The following is a 20,390-nucleotide window of genomic DNA, read 5'->3' on the forward strand; positions in this document are numbered from 1 at the left end:
CAAAAACAACCACAGCGTATCGTTAACCAAGTGTGGAAAAGTGGAACTAATGTAACAGGCACTGTTCATGCTGTCCTTTTGGCATCAGCTGAGTCCTGTCTAGGGCCTTTGATTACCTCTGAAGCTGACTGAGCAGCCTCTGCCTCTGCCAGTCCTGACAAAAACCTGAGGGGTGAATACTCTTTTCAGTGAAGAGTGAGTCTTATGTAGGGCAGGGAATGTATTCAGAAAGTTAGACATATCCATGGTGTTTATTTTATTTGTTGTTGATATATGTCAGCAAGATATGTCGTAGAAGATCTTTAAGCTAGTGAATTATATAAAAAATCAAACAAAACAGAACACGTAACAAATGTTTTTTTTTCACAAAATTGGTGTTTCTTAAACAGGGAATGGGCAAAGTCTGAAAGAATGAATACAAATGTACATTTTTTGTAGGGTTTTCCTTGATGAACGAGTCGCCAAATAATTTGCCCTTGGCTTCTGCAGCCTCCGATGTTTCTCGGTCACTCAGTTTAGGATCAATTTTTACTTTGATGGACCTTTTCCTTTCCATTGTGATTGTACAGTTGGCACTACGCAGTAGGCATATGGTTTTCGGGGCCCATCTCGTCAGAACCATGGGGTCTATGCTCCCCTCTTCCACTTTCGCTTTATCAGCCAGATGGAGTACCTTTGTAATTGGTCCCAAAACATCCAGTAATTTATCTTAGCATGATTTCCAAGATCCATCAAGCCATTTATTCATGTGTTTAGTATATTCGCCCATGCAGGTGTGCATTCTTTTGTCTATTTCAGCCATTTGGGATTTTTAAATTATTTTTATTGATTTGGCTGAATTAATTCATCCTTTCAATTTAGAACTTTACAATCCTTACAATTTTATAATTGACAGTAATCGAGGATGAATAAAATGGTTACAATCGGGTTAAAATGATTCATCCTTTCAAATCTGAAACAAAACATGCTATATATCAATGATGGATTAAAACACTTTGATCAAAAGGTAGCAACAGATAATTATTTAAAATATTCAACCATTAAGTAAGATGTAGAGCTGCAAGTAAATTCATTGTTGCAATTCTGACAGACATGCGGTTAGTTGGAAAGATATATTGCAAAGATTCTGTATGGAGAGATTTTGATAATGTTTAAAATGCTTTTGCAGATATATAACTCGATGGCTGCCTCCAAACTCGGGTCCGGGTTCCTTGAATGAGGAATTACCGGGTCATTCCAACCTTGGAGGACCTGGTAATTCTTCATTCAAAAAACCCATCCCCAATTCCCATTGAGCCCACATAAGGCTCAATGGGAATGAGGAGGGAGCTAATAACGGGTCTGTTAATAACGGTCCTGTTATTATCTCTCTGGTCCCCTTGCGGGACCCGCAAAGGACATCTAGTCTGACCAGACGTTCTGAGCGGGTCCCGCAAGGGAACCTCGTAATAGGGCGGAATGGGTCTACCGGCACTGGCACCATTACCAGCACCGTTAAACCCATTCCGCCCACCTCGCAATGAGGCCTGCTGTCTGCCTTGGTTTATTACACAATCAACATATATTTTCAGTTTTTACAATGATATGATCGTTTATGATATGATCGTTTATTTATATAGCGCCTATACACAATGTGTTTCAAAGCGCTTCAAGGCAAGGGAGGGAACAAGGAAAAATATAAGCACATTCTTACAGGCCATGAACAGTAAGGATGTGAAATTAACTATCGTACTCGGCCTGATGACATTTCAGATAGTGCAAGAGCTAAGACATAGATAAGGAAGGGAGGGGGAGAGTGGGAAATAAATGGAAACAGACAGGCGACTACCGTACTAGGCCTGACAACATTTCTGGTAGAGCCGTAGAAAAACAAAAGGTGAGGGAGAGGGGTGCAGAAAGGGAGGGTAGGAACAAAACAAGAAACTTTTCTTCTTGCTAAAACTTCCCTTGTCAGCCACAAGTTGAATCTGAGTCTGAGTAAAGCATTTCTCATAAATGGTTAGGGACATTCTGATTAGATAAGTCTCCAGAAGATGGTATTTTTTGTGGCTGAAGGGGTTGTTCCTAAAGTCAGCATACTTTAAGCATGCTTGTCGTGTTCTAATCCAATCAAATTGCTACAATTTTTGTCTAGCGTGTATCGGATTATCTATCAAAAGGGTAATAGGTATATCTGCAGATGTTAGTATATATGCAATTGTGCTCTTCCAAGTTCTAACAAAATTATGATCTGATGATGTTACATTCATCGCCAAAATGGAAATTAACATATCAGATTTGGGTGGCATCAAGCATTTCCTATATAAGGTGCACTATTTCCACATGCATAATGTGTACAAAGACAGAAGTCCTAGTTCAAATCTGATCATGGCAGCAGGTACGCATTGAGGAATGGACAAGATGCATCTCCAAAATGTGGCTTCCATTTTAAGCCATAATGATTCTGGAATGACCGCTTTAGATTCCGCCCCATATAGCATTTGAGATGTTACCTTTTGATTATAAAAGGTAAGCACTGTTGAACATGAAAACTTGCCATATTTGGCATGTATCACTCTTGTTCAGCAAATAGCAGTTTGAATCTTTGTTTCAATTTCTGTGAAATTTGGAAGGTCTTGGGGTTGGTAGTTTACATTGATACCCATGTAATGGTATTAATGTACTAACTCAGTAGTGCCTAGACACAGAATCAAAAGATGAATGAAAATCAATGAAAGCCAAATAAATGTGTTGTCTCTGAGACTGGGAGTGGGCCTTTATGGCACTAAAGGTCATTCGTTTGATAGAAGTGCCTAACGATTGATTTGAGCCAAGACTTTGGTAGTACTTTAGTTTTAAGTACATGAATGTAGATGTTATAAAGGATTTCCACCCAGGCATAAGGTTGCTATTTAAACATGGCATTATGGAGCCTGCCAGGACCTGGAGCTCTTGATCAACTGGATTTTTAAATATATTACAGTATGTCTTCTTTAGTTATTTCGAGTTGATATTTTTTATGGGTGGAGCTCTATGATGGACGGAAACAATTGCGCTTGGCAATGCATAAACAGCAATGAAATGATCTTTCCATTGCAGGTCTGAAGCTCCATTGAGTAAGATGGGAGTTTGCTTGATATGATTCACATGGTTAAGTACATTCCAGACCTGTGCTGAGTTTTTTTAAGCGATTGCCAAAAGCATTTGTTCTCCATCTTTTTGATACATTAGAGCTATTCAAGCCTGTATCCAATTTTTGGACTTGGTTTTTAGTTGCTTGAGAGCTTGGGTTTATTTGGAGCTAGGGACCCGGCAAATCTTCTCTCTTGACGAAAAATGTTTTTTCTGTTATGCAATTCTGGGTCATAGTTATGTTTGATTTTGTCAATCGTTTTGGCTGATGTGGAAGGCTCTTGGCTAAAAAGTAACAGCGATACAACATAATGTACCTGAATCACTCATGCAGCGCCTTGATTATTTATAATGCAGTCAGTTAAATGTTTTACCGATTGCTCAGACCATCGAAAGTGGTTTCTCCCACCCATTATGGTTAATTGTCTTCCAAATGTGTTCTCTGAGGTGTTATCTGCAACAAAAGTCAGTGACCAGCTTGTTGTCACTGTGCTTTTGCGGTTTGAATTTCAAAGTTTATCACTTGTACAAAGAGATCTTTATCTAGCTAAATGTAATCAATAATTGCTTCCTGGGGACACCTTTTCCACATACTTTGTGGAGGAATGCCTCCAGGAAGCGCACCATTCGTCATCACCAACTGTCTCTCTTCCATTAGGGAGAGCCATCTTCTCCATAAGGTAGCTTCATGTGTGGTGTATTTCGAGAAGCAGTGGAGGTTTAAATTCCCTACCAAGATGCTATGTGCAATGGAATGGTCTTGTATAATGCAGTCTAGAACCGCTTTGGGGTCTTGGGAGAATTGATTAGAATCGATTTCTACATGGTTACAGTGAATGTTGATTAGTGTGATGTCTTTGACAGCTGACTTAATCTTAGCTAATTGAATATATTGATTTAGGGCCCCCCATGCCCATGCTGAGAACCCAGAGCTTATTTTGGTTGCAATAAGCAGCCCTGATGTGGGTCTTCCTTTGGTAGATGATTTGGCCACCTGCAGGATAACCTCATAGCCATCCTAGAGAGGGGGTTCTGGGCAATGCTGCATGGGCATCCCACAAGCGAGGCAGGGTAACTGCTGTTACCATCAGCAGCTGGGAGAGGGTCAGCCCCAACCTCCCCGCGCCTGCCCCTCTCCTCCCCCCAGCTGTTTTACCGATTGCTCAGACCATCGAAAGTGGTTTCTCCCACCCATTATGGTTAATTGGCTTCCAAATGTGTTCTCTGAGGCGTTATCTGCAACAAAAGTCAATGACCAGCTCAGGGACAGCATCTTGTTGTCACTGTGCTTTTGCGGTTTGAATTCAAAGTTTATCACTTGTACAAAGAGATCTTTATCTAGCTAAATGTAATCAATAATTGCTTCCTGGGGACACCTTTTCCACATACTTTGCGGAGGAATGCCTCCAGGAAGCGCACCATTCGTCATCACCAACTGTCTCTCTTCCATTAGGGAGAGCCATCTTCTCCATAAGGTAGCTTCATGTGTGGTGTATTTCGAGAAGCAGTGGAGGTTTAAATTCCCTACCAAGATGCTATGTGCAATGGAATGGTCTTGTATAATGCAGTCTAGAACCGCTTTGGGGTCTTGGGAGAATTGATTAGAATCAATTTCTACATGGTTACAGTGAATGTTGATTAGTGTGATGTCTTTGACAGCTGACTTAATCTTAGCTAATTGAATATATTGATTTAGGGCCCCCCATGCCCATGCTGAGAACCCAGAGCTTATTTTGGTTGCAATAAGCAGCCCTGATGTGGGTCTTCCTTTGGTAGATGATTTGGCCGCCTGCAGGATAACCTCATAGCCATCCTAGAGAGGGGGTTCTGGGCAATGCTGCATGGGCATCCCACAAGCGAGGCAGGGTAACTCCTGTTACCATCAGCAGCTGGGAGAGGGTCAGCCCCAACCTCCCTGCGCCTGCCCCTCTCCTCCCCCCAGCTACGGAGACACGCAGTCTCGGCAGCACAAAAGCCACGGAAGGGTAAGGTGCGAACAGTCATCGCACCCTTCCTCCAAACAGCAAGGTACTAAGCGCCATAAGGAAAACAACCGTCAGGGAGGGCCCAGGTTCAAAAGATCTGCCCCCACCAGGGGGTCAGACAGTCGGCTATCCGGCCGGGGGCTGCAACAACAGCAGCCCCCACCACATACACAACAAAGATCCAGGACCTCCCTGGGTCCTATAAATGAGAGCAGCATGCTCAGAGTAAACACAATTGGTTTGTGGACCCTGAACGGGGACCCAAGCAAACAGGAGGTTCACTGTTTACTCAGTGTCTTCCAAATCTTCTTGCTTCTTTAGCAATTCTTGAAGTTCACTGTACATTGCAGTGTCTCTTTTCCTTCCTAAACATTGTACTGTTCAAAGCAATTGCAATGCAGCCTTAACGAAGGAAGAAGCAGCAACCGAACGGCCAGCGCGGATGCTGTCAACTTCAACATTTTCGGCATAGAAGGAAAAGCAAGCGGCGAGCGTGTTCAAAACAAAACAAACAAAGACGCGTGCTGCGGAATCATCCCCAAAACCAGTGCGAACGAAGGAGAGAGTGGCACTCGAACAGCACGGCGCGGACGGCTTCCGATTCAACAACTTACAGGTGAGCCAACGCGCTGGGGCTACGAGGGAGGAAAAATAGACATTTATGTCCGGAAGAGATACATTTTATTACAGTGGACTGGAACCCCCGCGTTATAAGGCAGGCGGGGCAAGATAACACAAGCCATTTTTAAACTCGGGCAGAGTCACAAGCCAGCTTGGTAGCACGGCGAGCAGGGAGCTCGTCTTTTCTTGACAGCCATGCAGAGCTGGCGAACACAGTTTCAAGCTCGGCGGGCCCAAACACTGAAGATTTAAAAGAAAAATTCTAAGAGAAGTTACAAATGAGTGTCATGAGAAAAGCACGCAATGCTCGCTACCTGCTCACCTAGAATGTAACAATTCTGGACAATCACATGGGGTATCATCTGAGCCATTGAAGTGCAATTGTGAGAACGATCTGAGTGAGATTAAATCATCGATAACTGCATTAAACGATACAATAGTTTCTCATCTATTTAATAAAGCACAGCCTTTTGATATGCTGCGAAGTCCTATTGCTAAAGTTCCGATTTTAGATCTGCCAGATAGCCCTTCTGTCTTGTTGGATGAAATTGAAAAACAAGAAAAGACGGAAATTGAAAATATTCACACCGAAGCAACTCCAACCTTTATGTCTCACCGGGCAAAAAGGATGCATATGCGTGCTGTGAAAAGACTTGCTAAAAGAAGGAGGGAGGCGAAGATTATTAAATCAACTTCCATCCTAGAAATTGCAGATGAGGAGCATATCAACTTGGATGAGTTGTCGAAAGAGAGCCAGTATGCCCTCACATCTGCTATTGAAGTAAAAGTGGAAAAAGGAGGAGGTGGTCTAGGCACCCCTTCACTATTGAAGGAAGACGTGCACACCAACATGGGAATCATAAAAACTAGTACCACACAATTGGCAAAATCAAACTCTCAAAAAAACTCAACTTCCAAAACTGTGTTACATCAAAAAATACCTATGATTATTCCAAAAGACCACTCAACTCAGCAAAATGAAATCGTAAAGTCTAACACAGATCTCATTACTCAAAACTCGGCAAAAGCCACTTTATGCGAATATTTCCCTATAGTTGGTAGATGCTGTACGTCGAAAAATCAAATAAAATATCAGGACGAAGCAATCAGCGCCTCCCTAAAAATACCTATGAGGAAATCCTATAGCGAGATATGTACTAATGTTACTAACAATCGAACACATGTAAATAATATGTGCACAGTGAGTAATGAAATACAATTAGAAGTAGCAAATAGTAACAGTAATAAAATGAATGTAACACGTGACGATTCAATAAGGTTTGAAAATTGTTTATTGGATAAAAAGAAAAATGTAGTGATGGTAAATGGCCAAGGCAAAAAGCGGAAATTGTTGAGACACTTCTGAGGACCCAGTCCGGGAATTTATCAATTAATGAAGTAAATAATGTGGGTGCCCCTTTTGCACCGAGATACATATCTATTCATGGTCCTCCTTTAAGAAGGTCCTTATCTGAGAATCAAACTAATATGAATAAAGAATACGATCTTTCCGATAGCAAGAGCATATTTTCACTTGAGTTGAATCCCCGTGTGGCTACTAGGGCATCCCCATTGGTTACAACACTAATAAATACAGGAAAAAACACACCTCCAACTAGGCACCAAGATAGTGAATTGGAAACACAGTACATTATTGGATTTGAAGGGGATGAAAGGATATTGGCGGATAATCGCATTAATCGATCCTATACATTCTCCGTATTCTCAAAAATACCTCAATTGAGAATAATCAAATCCGAAGATATCACAAGGGTTTCTTTGGCAAGTGTAAATAATCACAGGGCTATATGTTATCTTACCTCTGAGGCTATAATGAAATTTATCTGGTCTAATCACGAGGAAATAAAAAAGGAGGGTTTGATGCTGTTTACGTTTGACTGTGAGTCGGAGGCTTTAATATTTCTAGAAACACCGGCCAAGGGTGTTGAAAAGATAGAAGAAGCAGGTAGGCCTTATCCACAATCTGAAGCAGGGCTGGATGGGGGTATGTTGGAAATTTTGAAATTTGCAGCCAATACAAAAGGGCTACCATGGAGGGAACCTATGCTTTCGGCAATCCTATGTCCAAAAATAACCTACCCCTGCTAAATAGCCATGCAATGATACGAATATGCAAATTATATCTTGGAATTCTTGCGGACATGTAAACTTAATGAAGTGGCACTCTGCTTTAACCCACGTAGATCAACCAACAATAATAATGGTACAAGAAACGATGAAAACTGAGCCATTCGTTATTCCTGGGAATTTAACTTTTACCTCACCAGCAAGAAGATCTTTGCTAGGACGTCCATCTGGGGGTCTGTTGGTTGGAGTTAAGATATCCTTGCAGGCTCAAGTGGAATTAGCTTGGGAATCTGCAAGTATACTGGGGATTCATCTTACAATACCCTCATTTAGATATTCCTCACTCATGATAATTTCCCTATACTGGAATCCAGCGGCCTTATCAGTCGACGAGATGTTGGACGAATTAGATGCATGCTTATTATATATATCTGGTAGATACCAGACTTGTGAAATCATTATAGGCGGTGACTTTAATTGTGATTGTAGAGATTTGACTGAAACCCACAAATTTAAATCATCCACTCTTTCTTATAGTAGAGGAGTTAAATTTAGAGAACTCCTCACAGAGTGGGATATGGATTTAATGGTAAGAAATGGCATGAATTTACGAAATACATGGGCAAGAGGAACGAAGCACTCAATGATAGATTATATATTTGTATCTCACAATCTTATCATGCATATGGCTCCCCTAGTAATAGGACAGATTGAGATAGGAGATCACGCACAACTTTCTACCTTTTATCAACTAAAATGTCATTCGCTCATGCCAAATATTACCTTGTCAGTGGTTGAAATTGATCGTCCTCTGCATTCCATCAGATGGAATCGAGGGATCTGCAATTTTGTTAAACAAATTTCCTTGGAGATTGAGAGGATCAGACGTGCAGGGGGAAATTATGAATATACATTGTGCATGCATTATTCTGATATAGTTGCCACAGCACTCGAGCGACTTGGCAAAATACAAAGTAATGTGCAACATGCACATTTATATGATCATACATGCAAATTATTAAAAAGGGAGAAGAATAGGGCGCTGAGATATTTAAAGAAAAGCAACTTGGGCATCGAAGATAGCAAGGCAAGGAGGAATAGAATATTATCAGCCTACAAACATAATTTGAGATCTGCTCGTATTTCAAGATACAATGACGTAAATTGCACATTAATTCGAGCCATTCTGGCTCATGACACACGAGTAATCTGGCGCACCTTGAAAGCTGATAATAAATGTGTGGCATTGTACTCGCTAAACTATATTCCTGAGCAGACTTGGCAAACATTTATAAAGGTTAAATACCAATTGCCTTGCAATTTTCGTTTTGTCCCAGATGTTTCTCTTGAATATTCTAAAATCCCAAGGCTGAAGTGGGATTGCATTGACATTATGTGGGCAATCTCCAGGTTGACATATTCAAAAGCTGCAGGACCGGATGGTCTTCCCCCATGTCTTTATAAGGCGGATCCCGTGCTGTGGGCTGGCATTATAAACCATAAATTCGACTCTATCATTAGGTCTGGGGAGGTTCCACCCTCATGGCTAACTGCTAATATAGTACCCATATTTAAAAAGGGTGATCCTTCTCTCCCAGAAAATTATCGTCCAATATCTTTAATTGATACTGAGGCTAAGATTTTCTCTATCCTTCTCTTAAACGAATTGGAGAAAGTAATTGAGGCGAATGACATGTACTCGAAATACCAAACTGGATTTAGGAAGAGCATGAGTACAACCTTAAATGCTTTTATCATGTCGCATGTCATTGCGGGAGCAAAAGAAAAGAATTCTAATCCTGTTTATATAGCAATGATCGATATGAGTTCAGCTTTCGACACGGTGGTCCGCAATTTATTGTGGAAGAAAATGACGAAGATAGGGATTCCAACTGTGCTGATGTATTGGATCATTAAGTTGCACACGAATACTTCGTATAGAATAAGAATCTCTACGGAAGGTGGAGCCACTGCCCCCATATGTACAACAATTGGTGTGAAACAGGGTTGTAATCTGGCGGCTACCTTATTTAATTTATACCTATCTGATCTGGGTGAAAATTGGGAAAAAGAGAATTTGTTTTCTGTTAAAGTGGGGAGTATTCACCTGAAATGGATTGCATTCGTTGATGATATCATCTTGTTTGACCCTACTCCGGTAGGACTTCAAACTAAACTCTCATTATTTGAGACTTTTGCAAAAGCTAATAATTTGACACCTAGCCCAGCGAAAACTGCCATTATGACCTTTGGAGTTAAATCAAAATGAGGGAATTTTAGATGGCAAATGTTGAATACACAAATTTGTTGTGTGAATAATGCTATCTATCTAGGGTATTATATATCAGCCCTCAACTCCATTAACGCTTGGTCAATTATAATTACAAACAAAACACGACCACTATTGTCCCAAATGAAAAGGATCTATACCCAATATTGCGAATTCTCTTTAATCCCGCTAATAGATTTTACGACATTAAAAATTGAAAGTTTTATATTGTATACATTAGATATTTGTCTATGTGATATGACAAGCACGCTGGACAGCTTACAGGGCTCTCTTTTGAAATCTGCAATGTCTCTCCCTATGTCAATTCCAAATGCCATTATTCGGCATGAATTGGGGCTGGTTGCACTATCATCTCGTTGGAAATGGAGACAGCTGTCCAACTATGTCAAGATTCATTATCCTCCAACTAACTCATTGTATATCGATCTAAACAAAATGTTGGGTTTTCAAACTCCAAAATCCTTTTCTAACTATCAATTAAAAATGCAACAAATTTTGGACAATGCAAATATTACTGTTGAGGATATTCAATATCGTCCTGGTTTTGCTAAGAAAAAACTCTTTGAAATGGATTGGTGTATAACAATTGATTCAATTAAGACCTATGGGCTATATAAAGAATATGGTACACATGTAAAACAGCGCATTCTACGTTACGATCATGTCTTGTTATTCCCCTGTGAAAATATCCGAAAGGTATATATTCGATTCAGACTAAACCTATACTATACTAGGGAAAGAACTAAGAACTGGGAAATGAATAAATCAAATAATTGTGTGGGATGTCGATTTGTTGAATGTAATGAATCTTATGAAACATTGAAACATCTTATATTGTATTGTCCGCATTTTAAGAACTTAAGGACACTTAAATTGAGGAAATTTGTAGAAATTGAATTTGAGGACTGCCTTGAAGTTTTGTGGTCCAGAATGATGCAGGGATCATATAAACCCTTAATATATGAAGTGGCAAATTGTTGTACGCACATTGAAAATGAATTAGAGTTATTTTCTAAACTGTAATGATTGATTAAATGGTTATCTGTAAGATTTTAAACTTTGTAAAGGTTCTACATGAATTGTCATGTATTTTGAACCAAATGCAAATAAAAAAAAAAATAATAATAATAATTTCTGTAATATTACAGGGTGTCCTCACAAGCGAAACCAATTATTTAAACCCAGTAAATCAAGCCTGGGAGCAGCCCAATTTTCTGAACCTGGGCAAGAAGGCACCAGTCAACAGTTACCCAGCACGGGCAACAAATAGAACAGGCGCAGATAACTCGCCGATAACAACAGTTTAACCCCTTGATAAAATCTTTTTCCTTTTCCTATAGCAGGCATAGAAGAACATGGGGCCCAAACGGAAAGCACAGGCACCCCCAACACCGGGGCAGAAGTACAAATCACCACAACTGCTAGCAGCCATTGAAGCGGCAGAGCACTACGGATGGGCATGTGTTAGAGAAAACATGTACGGCCTACCCAGGGAAGGAATTACCAGCTTACCCAGCCAGGAGGAGTTTTCTGCACCATTAAAAAGGAGAAAAATATCCAAAGGCACCAGAAAAGGTACCAAAAAATATTCAAAACTATGTGAAAATGTAGTGGAATTACAGCAACTAATGGTAGATATAAGGGGGAAACAGACACCACCCACAAAGGAACCTGGGGCCTCAAACCCTACCATCGCAATAGAACCTACAATAACATTTGTCAACCCACCCGTAACACTACCCACAGCAATCCCGCCAAAACAAGTCCAGCATTTGCCAATAGCGCCCACAGCTATAAATACAACAGCCTCCACAACTCCAGCAACAGATTCAGCAGGTGCCCTAAAAGCATGGGCAAGCCCAGGCACAGACAACACGGGCGCGACAGGGGCATCCGGCAGCAATACAACTGACATTGTAACAATCTGTAATGCACAATTAGACCTAAAAATGAAATCTTTCCAAACAGAGATATTAAATAGATACAAAAGATGCCTGGCATGGAACATTGATACCACAATCAAAGAAGCCATATGGGCCAAAGAATTTATAGAAATCTTTTCCCTAATAGAAGCCCAGCGCAAGGGGAAAGATGCTTTCAGAGACCCCAAAAAAATTGAAGAAAAAGCTATTGCCAGAAACGCCCAGGTCGCACAAAACTGGGACAACTGGTTACAGGCCTTTGCCATCTTAGCAACAATATTGAAGAAAAATTCCCCATGGATGGTAGGAAGATCTGGGCATACGTTGATAAAATAAGGGAAGTAAAAGTAACACAGAGGGGGAAGACATGGCTGGCATACGACTTCAGATTTAGGAGGAGCATGTCAGAAAGGCCGGCCATTGAGTGGGATGAAGTCCAGAACGATTTATACACCCTCAACGCCGAACCTCCACAGGAAGAAGATACCATGCATTCTTCTCTTAAAAATAGCAAAAATTTGCAAGTAAGCAAATCCCATGACAATGATAAATCCAAAAAAGGGGTGCAGCCCTTTCGGAGGAACCAGCCTTGGGCAGCTAAAAATAATACCCACAGACAGAACAAACAGCAGGCTGTCAAATCCAACATCCCCTGCAGAAATTTTGGGAAAAACCAGTGTACATGGGGCAAAGAATACTGGTACAAACACGCCTGCACAAACTGCAATGGCGACCATGCAGCAAACAACTGCACCAGACTACCAGCCTAGAAAGAATGATATCCCAATTTTAGAACCAGGACGAATGCCCATCAATCCGGGCAATTTTAGGGATGCCCTAAACAGCTACCCAGACAAGGAAACCAGCAGGTTACTATGGCAGGGTTTCACCAAAGGTTTTTTCATCCCATTTAAGGGCACTGGGTCACAATACATCCCGATGAACCTAAAGTCAGCCAGGGACAACCCCCAGATAGTAGAAACCAAAATCAAGAAAGAACTGCAACTGGGCAGGGTAGCATGTCCTTGGGACGTCATGCCTTTAAAGGACTATTTAATATCTCCACCAGGCCTGGTCCCCAAAAAAGAACCCGGGAAAATTAGATTCATCCATCACCTCTCCTACCCTAAAGGCCAGTCTTTAAACGATGGCATCCCACACACAGAATCCGCTGTATCTTACACGCATTTCCAAGAGGTGGTAAGGCTCATACAAGAGTGTGGCAGAAACGCCTTGATGGCTAAGCTGGACATCGAATCTGCTTTCAGACTCTTGCCAGTTCACCCAGAGTCACAGCAGTGGCTAGATTTCACTTTTAACAACAAATTCTATGTAGATAGATGCCTCCCCAAGGGGTGCGCAGTATCCTGTGCACTATTTGAGCAATTCAGTTCCTTTTTTCAATGGGCTTTCCTAAAGCAGAGACCAGGGACAAAAATAGTGCATTACCTAGACGATTTCATGGTCATAGGGCCATCAAACTCCGAGGCCGGGCTTTAGCAAAACTGGAGCACATGGCCGCCCAGTGGGGAGTTCCCCTAGCGAGGGGAAAAACCACCAAACCAGACACAAACATCATTTTTCTGGGCATCGAAATAGACTCAGCAAAGGGGCTCTGCAGAATCCCCAAAACAAAAATATCAGAACTCCTGGCTAAAATACAAAACCTGATAATGAGTGAAAAGGGGACTGTAAAGGAAATACAATCCTTAGCAGTCAGCCTCAATTTCACATCCAAAATAATACCTCAAGGAAGGATATTTTCCAGATGCCTGGAGTTAAAAATCAAATCACTCACCAAACCACACTTGCATATCCGGCTAGGCAGAGAGGTGAAACAAGACCTGGAAACGTGGGGAAAATTCTTCAGAGATTTCAACTGGTCTTTACTTTGGTGAACGCCTTTAAATACCCGGTCAAACATGGTCCTATACACCAACGTAGCTGGGAGCAAGGGGTTTGGAGCCATACTAGACTCCAAATGGGTGGCAGGACACTGGCCCAATTCATGGCAAGCAGCAGGGTGGACAAGAAACATCACCCTACTAGAAATATTCCCCATCTGGCTAACATTACACATCTGGGGCAGGCGACTAGCGAATAAAGAACTTTTGATCTGGTGCGATAACATGGCTGTAGTGGACTCCATAAACAGAAGGTCTACGAAATGCCCTTTAGTACTAAAAGTATTACAAGCCATTACAACAGTCACACTACAAGTAAACATTGTACTCAAAGCGAAGCACATTTCAGGGGCAGATAATAACATTGCTGATGCCTTATCTCGTTTCCAGTGGACAAGATTCCGAGAGCTAGCGCTGCACGCCCAAGAACAGATGACGCCAATACCAGCAGAATGCTGTGCAATAATGGGAAGACAAGAATAACGGCATTAACGCCAATGCCAGAGAGCACAGGCCGGGATGCCCAACAAAAACCAGGCACCTCTAAAACGGGTGCCAACAGCACATTGGCATCAACGCCAGCACCAGAGAGTGCAGGCCGGGATGACCAATACAAAGCAGGCACCTCTAAAAGGGGTGCCAGCAACACATTGGCATCAACGCCAGCGCCAGAGAGCCCAGGCCGGGATACCCAACAAGAATCAGGCACATCAACAACGGGTGCCAACAACCTCACAGGCTTCCTAACGGAGATGGCAGAGAGGGCGGTGGAAAGCACCACCGCAACACAGTACAGTAAGTGTTTGCAAACAGTATTTAAGGCCACAGGTGTAAACCACGTAGGACTAATAACGATTAAAGATATAGAAGTATTTTTAAAATGGGCCCGGAACAAGGTTTCCAAAGGGATTGGGCTAAAAGACACCTGGTGGCAATTTCATACTTTACAAAAATACAGGGCGATTCAGACCCCACCCAGAACGCCCTCATCTCTTATGCAATGAAGGGATGGGGCAGAATAGAGGGTCCGCTAGTGGACACCCGCCAACCCCTTGATTTCGGCAAACTGGTGCAGATAGCAAGCCATTTGGATGCCATATGTTAGCACCCATACGAGATAATGTCATTTAAAACAGCCTTTTTCCTAGCATACTTCGGGGCTTTCCGGGTAGGAGAACTCATCGCTTCCAGCACCAAGGCCACAAATGGCCTGGGCGTCATGGAAATCAGGGTGAGACAGGAGAGTGTTAACATAGAAATGCAACAGTCGAAAACGGGTGCAAAAAGAACCATCAATATTTGTTGCATCGATGAGGCAACAAACTGCCCGGTTTGCATCACCAACCTCTATTACGCACAACGACCCAAAGTAGGGGGGAGTTTTTTAATCCACAAGGATGCATCGGCCCTAAGCTGCTACCAATTTAAAGGAGTGCTGATAAAACCAATCAGCAGAGCAGGGTGGGATCCCAAACATTTCGGCACTCATTCCTTCAGGATAGGTGCCGCCACTGCAGCATGGCAAGGAGTTTAGCACCGCAACTACTAAAAAACATAGGGGGATGGAAGTCAGACTGTTATAAAAGATATATCAGACCAAAATTGATATAGCCATCGCCCTAAAATTTTCTTTCTTTTCCCTACCTCCCACCACCACAGAAACAACAGGCGAATCGAGGACCACACTCCGATCAGCATGGATAGTTGGCCACTCATTCGTTTTCAGGACAGGCAGATGGGCAGAAGAGACCAAAGAAGGGCCACCTTTCAGAAACACTGTTACTTCATGGTGGGGATACAGAGGCCAACGCTGGGCTGACGACCACGAAACACTAGCAGAACTGGTGGCATACAGGGATCCCCCAGAATTCCTGATCATTCATCTAGGGGGCAACGACCTAGTCAACACAGCTATGCGAAGAAATCTGCTCCTCCCTAGCAGGCATTTTGCCCAACTGGAGGGGTACTGAAATATACTTCTCAGCCATCTTACCAAGAAAGGAATGGCTCGAGGCCAGCTGCTACAAATCCATAGACATATTCAGAGGAAAACTGAACAGGACGATAAAGAGATTCTGTATGACAAGAGGACTGGGTTTCATAAAACACACAGCCATTACACTAGGCAACCCAGACCTTTTTCTCCACAACGGCACCCATCTATCTAGCCAGGGCATGGAGCATTTCTTTCGGGAAATCAATACAACACTTGCTCACATGGGCTGTCTCTGGGGCATACTCTTGGGGGAACACGGTCAGCCGGCAACCTGCCCTTGTGTGGCGGCACGGGTCCGAGGGGGTAACCTCAGGACCCGGTGCCCAAAAGTATGATACCATCATGATATGTGATATTGTTATTGCCATAACCCATTCTGTACAATAAAATCCTACAGCCTTTTATTGCCAAAACTTGATACAAGTTGTGAGCCTATCATTATGGGTGAGGGTTTGGGTTTCGGCCATTACTAATGCATGCATATGGGTTCAGCAGTTATGGGCAATGCTGCATTGGCATCCCACAAGCGAGGTAGGGTAACTGCTGTTACCATCAGCAGCTGGGAGAGGGGCAGCCCCAACCTCCCCGCGCCTGCCCCTCTCCTCCCACCAGCTACGGAGACACGCAATCTTGGCAGCACAAAAGCCACGTAAGGTTAAGGTGCGAACAGTCATTGCACCTTTCCTCCAACCAGCAAGGTGCTAAGCACCATAAGGAAAACAACCATCAGGCAGGGCCCAGGTTCAAAAGATCTGCCCCCACCAGGGGGTCAGACAGTCGGCTATCCGGTCGGGGGCTGCGACAACAGCAGCCCCCACCACATACACAACAAAGACCCAGGGCCTCCCTGGGTCCTATAAATGAGAGCAGCATGCTCAGAGTAAACACAATTGGTTTGTGGACCCTAAACGGGGACCCAAGCAAAAAGGAGGTTCACTGTTGACTCAGTGTCTTCCAAATCTTCTTGCTTCTTTACCACAGAACCCGCCCACCCTACAAAAAGGGGAGAAGAACAAAAAGAAGTACAAGGAACTGTACGGTGCCCACAACAAGTCGTGGGACACAAGAAGGCGGCACGGGTCTGAGGGGGTAACCTCAGGACCCGGTGCCCAAAAGTATGATACCATTGTGATATTGTTATTGCCATAACCCATATCTGTACAATAAAATCCTACGTCCTTTTATTGCCAAAACTTGATACAAGTTGTGAGCCTATTATTTTGGTTGAGGGTTCGGGTTTCACCCATTACTAATGTATGCATATGGGTTCAGCAGTTATGTGAACCATGTTTCCTGTAGGGCCACAATGTCATAGTAATTCAAATGATTGTTACTGGCATCCATCAAATATATAAACCCTTGAGTATTCCAGCTGGCAAGTTGAACCAGATGGATGATCTGTGACTTGCATTGTTATGCATGCAAACTCGCCCAGTTAGTTTGTTGATTCTGGTTGTGAAAACCTGAGTTTGCATACTGAACAATCTGCCAAGATTTAGATGAATATGTCACTTTAATTGACAGTGGTTGGTTTGTAAAGTCTGCAGGTTTGTCGATTTGTCTGAAGTTAATGGAATGCTGTGCAAATGAATCCCGCACATTAACAAATCTTAAGGCATATAAATCCACCCTAGATTTCCAGATTGCATTTAAAATGACTCCTGACAGAATCCACAATCTTGCCTCTGTTAAATCTCTTTCGTCGATAAACTCCACTTGTTGGATGTCTGTGGATGTGACATCCTCCAAACTAGGAATGTCATAAAAGATGTCTTTCTGGCAGATGTGTTATGGGATGCTCAGTCTGTAGTTTGATTTTGCTTCTTTGGCCAGTGGTGTTCTTAACCTCCTCACCAGGTAAGCCACTATTTTCATTGGCGGCTTCCATTCTGATGACCAGGGATGAATGAGAGTGTCTGGATCAAAGGTATTTTGCCTTTATCTTCACTGGATGATGACAGTGTTTCTGCCTCCTCTTCAGTGGAATGCTCCTGCAGGCTGTAATGTTCCTCAATCATGCTGGGTGAGAATATTTTCTGCCACCTGATTTCTTTCATCCTCAACCTCATTATTTTCTAGCCACCTTTCTCCTTCTGTGGTGTACCCGGAGGTGTGCCACCATCATGTGCCCTCTGGGCTTTCTTTCTTCACCCTTTTTCTCTTCCTGTCTCGCCTCTATCTCTGATCTCATCCGTGCCTTGGGAGAACTTTAACCAATTCTACATGAGGAATAAATGCTGCAAACTATGTCTCAAACTAGCTCCTAATGACTTCTGGATGGTCTGGCCATTTTGGGCTGCAGCCCTTCTTGTCTTGCATGTGGTCTTCCCTCTTCACTGGAGCTGTAAGCAGTGGTTGTGCAGAATCAACCTCCACTCATTAAAGGTGCTGCCACCAACACCCAGAGTATTGAAATACCTGCAGCAATGGAACACTCCATTTGACGAGTCAAACCGAAATGCTTCAAAGGTTCAGAGATGAGGCTTTTGATGAAGTGTCTACATATGTGCTGCTCCAATCTCCAGCAGTATCACTTGGATGAGTGAGAAGCCTTCCCAGGATCTTTTCTTTCTAATGCCAATGCAGTTGCTGGAAGTGTTCATCCATTTCATCCCGATTTTGTGTACAAAGGTTTGTTTTGAATTAGATCACAGAATTCATTTTGCTTGTTTTCATGAAAAGGTTTAAGCATCATTTCCCTCAATTCATATACCTGACAAAGCACTCAACCTCTTCAGAGACAACAAATGTCTGTGTGCAGTAGAAGCTTTTTAAACCTTACCCACATTTAGTCACAAATATGAGCAAATATTCATGTTTGAAGATGTTTTATTTTTATGTGATTGACCTTTTGAACCACTTTGTCCAAATGTTTTGTAATTAATTTCCAATGGTTTGCGCAACTAGTATCCATTTTACAGGAAATTCAACTGCAATTTAAGGAATATATCTATGCACATTTATTTCTAGGTTTTGGCATTAACTAAATATGAAAATAACAGGACTGTTTGTAGTGTTTATGTTTCTTTGTGTCGCTCCAACATCGTCAGTCACGCGTGTCCTACATCAAGACAGCATATGATGTTAAAGCAGCTAAGCCTTAGCTTTGCTTTAACATTAGCTGTTTTTGGAAGTTGCGGGGGAGGGGATGAGGGAAGCAAACACGAGTGAGGGAGCTCTGTGCTTTCCTTCCACAACATTTTCTGCATTTCGTGCGACACCCCAACATACTCCCACTGACACAGTAATGTGTCACGGCACACAGTTTGGAAAGCTTTGACCTATAGGGATGAAGTCTACAGTGGACAATTTAAAGTATTTTCGTGTGAAACAACACTTTTCCATTAAAGCAGCAGAAGACATGACATACACTTTTGTTTGAAAAGATTGAGCGATGTGGCTCTTCCAATGTTCCATCCTAAAGTTTACAAACATTGGTGCTGATCAATCATGTTGTTAAGGTCCACTAGGATGATATGGATGAGGAATATAGAAAAGCACACCAGCACTACAAAATAAAAATGCATTAACCTCATTTCCTACATCATCGTAAAACAGTACTTCATCTATCAGCAGCTCCAACTACCATTGGAATAACTCCAATGAGCACCCAACTCAGAACCTCTGCTGCTGCAATATTATTGGCAACTAATGTATCTTTAAAACTCATGAGTCTGCTGTAAGAACTTGCCAACAGTGGTCGAAGTGTACGAAAAGAAGTAGTGGAGCTATGTTCCCTGCTGGCCTTCACGCACTTCCCACAAACCCCATCACCACGTCCCCATCCACACAAAATACACACCCCCAAACACTTGCACCTGATGTTTAAGAGAACGTTCAGTGCAGTGCACTGGAAGTGCAAGTTTCAACTTCTTCCTACACTTTTATTTTAAAATGAAACCATTCCGGAACGGTTTCTTTTTCAAATAAAAGTATAGGAGCTGTACAAGGTAATTTATAAAAGTATAGGAGCACCGCTCCCGACCGCTCCGGCTCACTTTGACCACTGCTTGCCAAGCATGCCTCTGATGGTTGAAATTGTGCTGTTTATCACTCAGCATTGCGAAAGTGACTGCAAGCTCACCAGTGTTACCGTCCTGCCCTGTGCTGTCGTTGGGCCAAACTCAACCTTTCCCTCTCCCATGGGAGGGGAAGAAGGGGTCTCCTGTGTTCTTGGTGTCAGTTGTTTCGTCTATAGGGCCTTTGATTGGTTTTCCAGCAGGCGGACCTGAGTCTGCCTCTGTCAGCCATGACAAACATCAGGGGGATGAATACTTTTTTCAGTAAATACTGAGCCTAATCCAGGGTTGCAAAGGTAATTGCAAACTTAGACTTATCATTGATGAAGGTTTTCACCAAAAGGTAGTCCTTTGACTGTCAACTCAGCTTCTTTGAATGCCAATTCCCTATCTTAGGGTCAATCTTCACTAGAATTGAATGACAGTGTTCTGCTGTAATGGTGTAGTTTTCATT

The sequence above is a fragment of the Ambystoma mexicanum genome, chromosome 7q, assembly GCF_040938575.1.
Source record: "Ambystoma mexicanum isolate Mex_15411 chromosome 7q, UKY_AmexF1_1, whole genome shotgun sequence".
Classification (NCBI taxonomy): Eukaryota; Metazoa; Chordata; class Amphibia; order Caudata; family Ambystomatidae; genus Ambystoma; species Ambystoma mexicanum.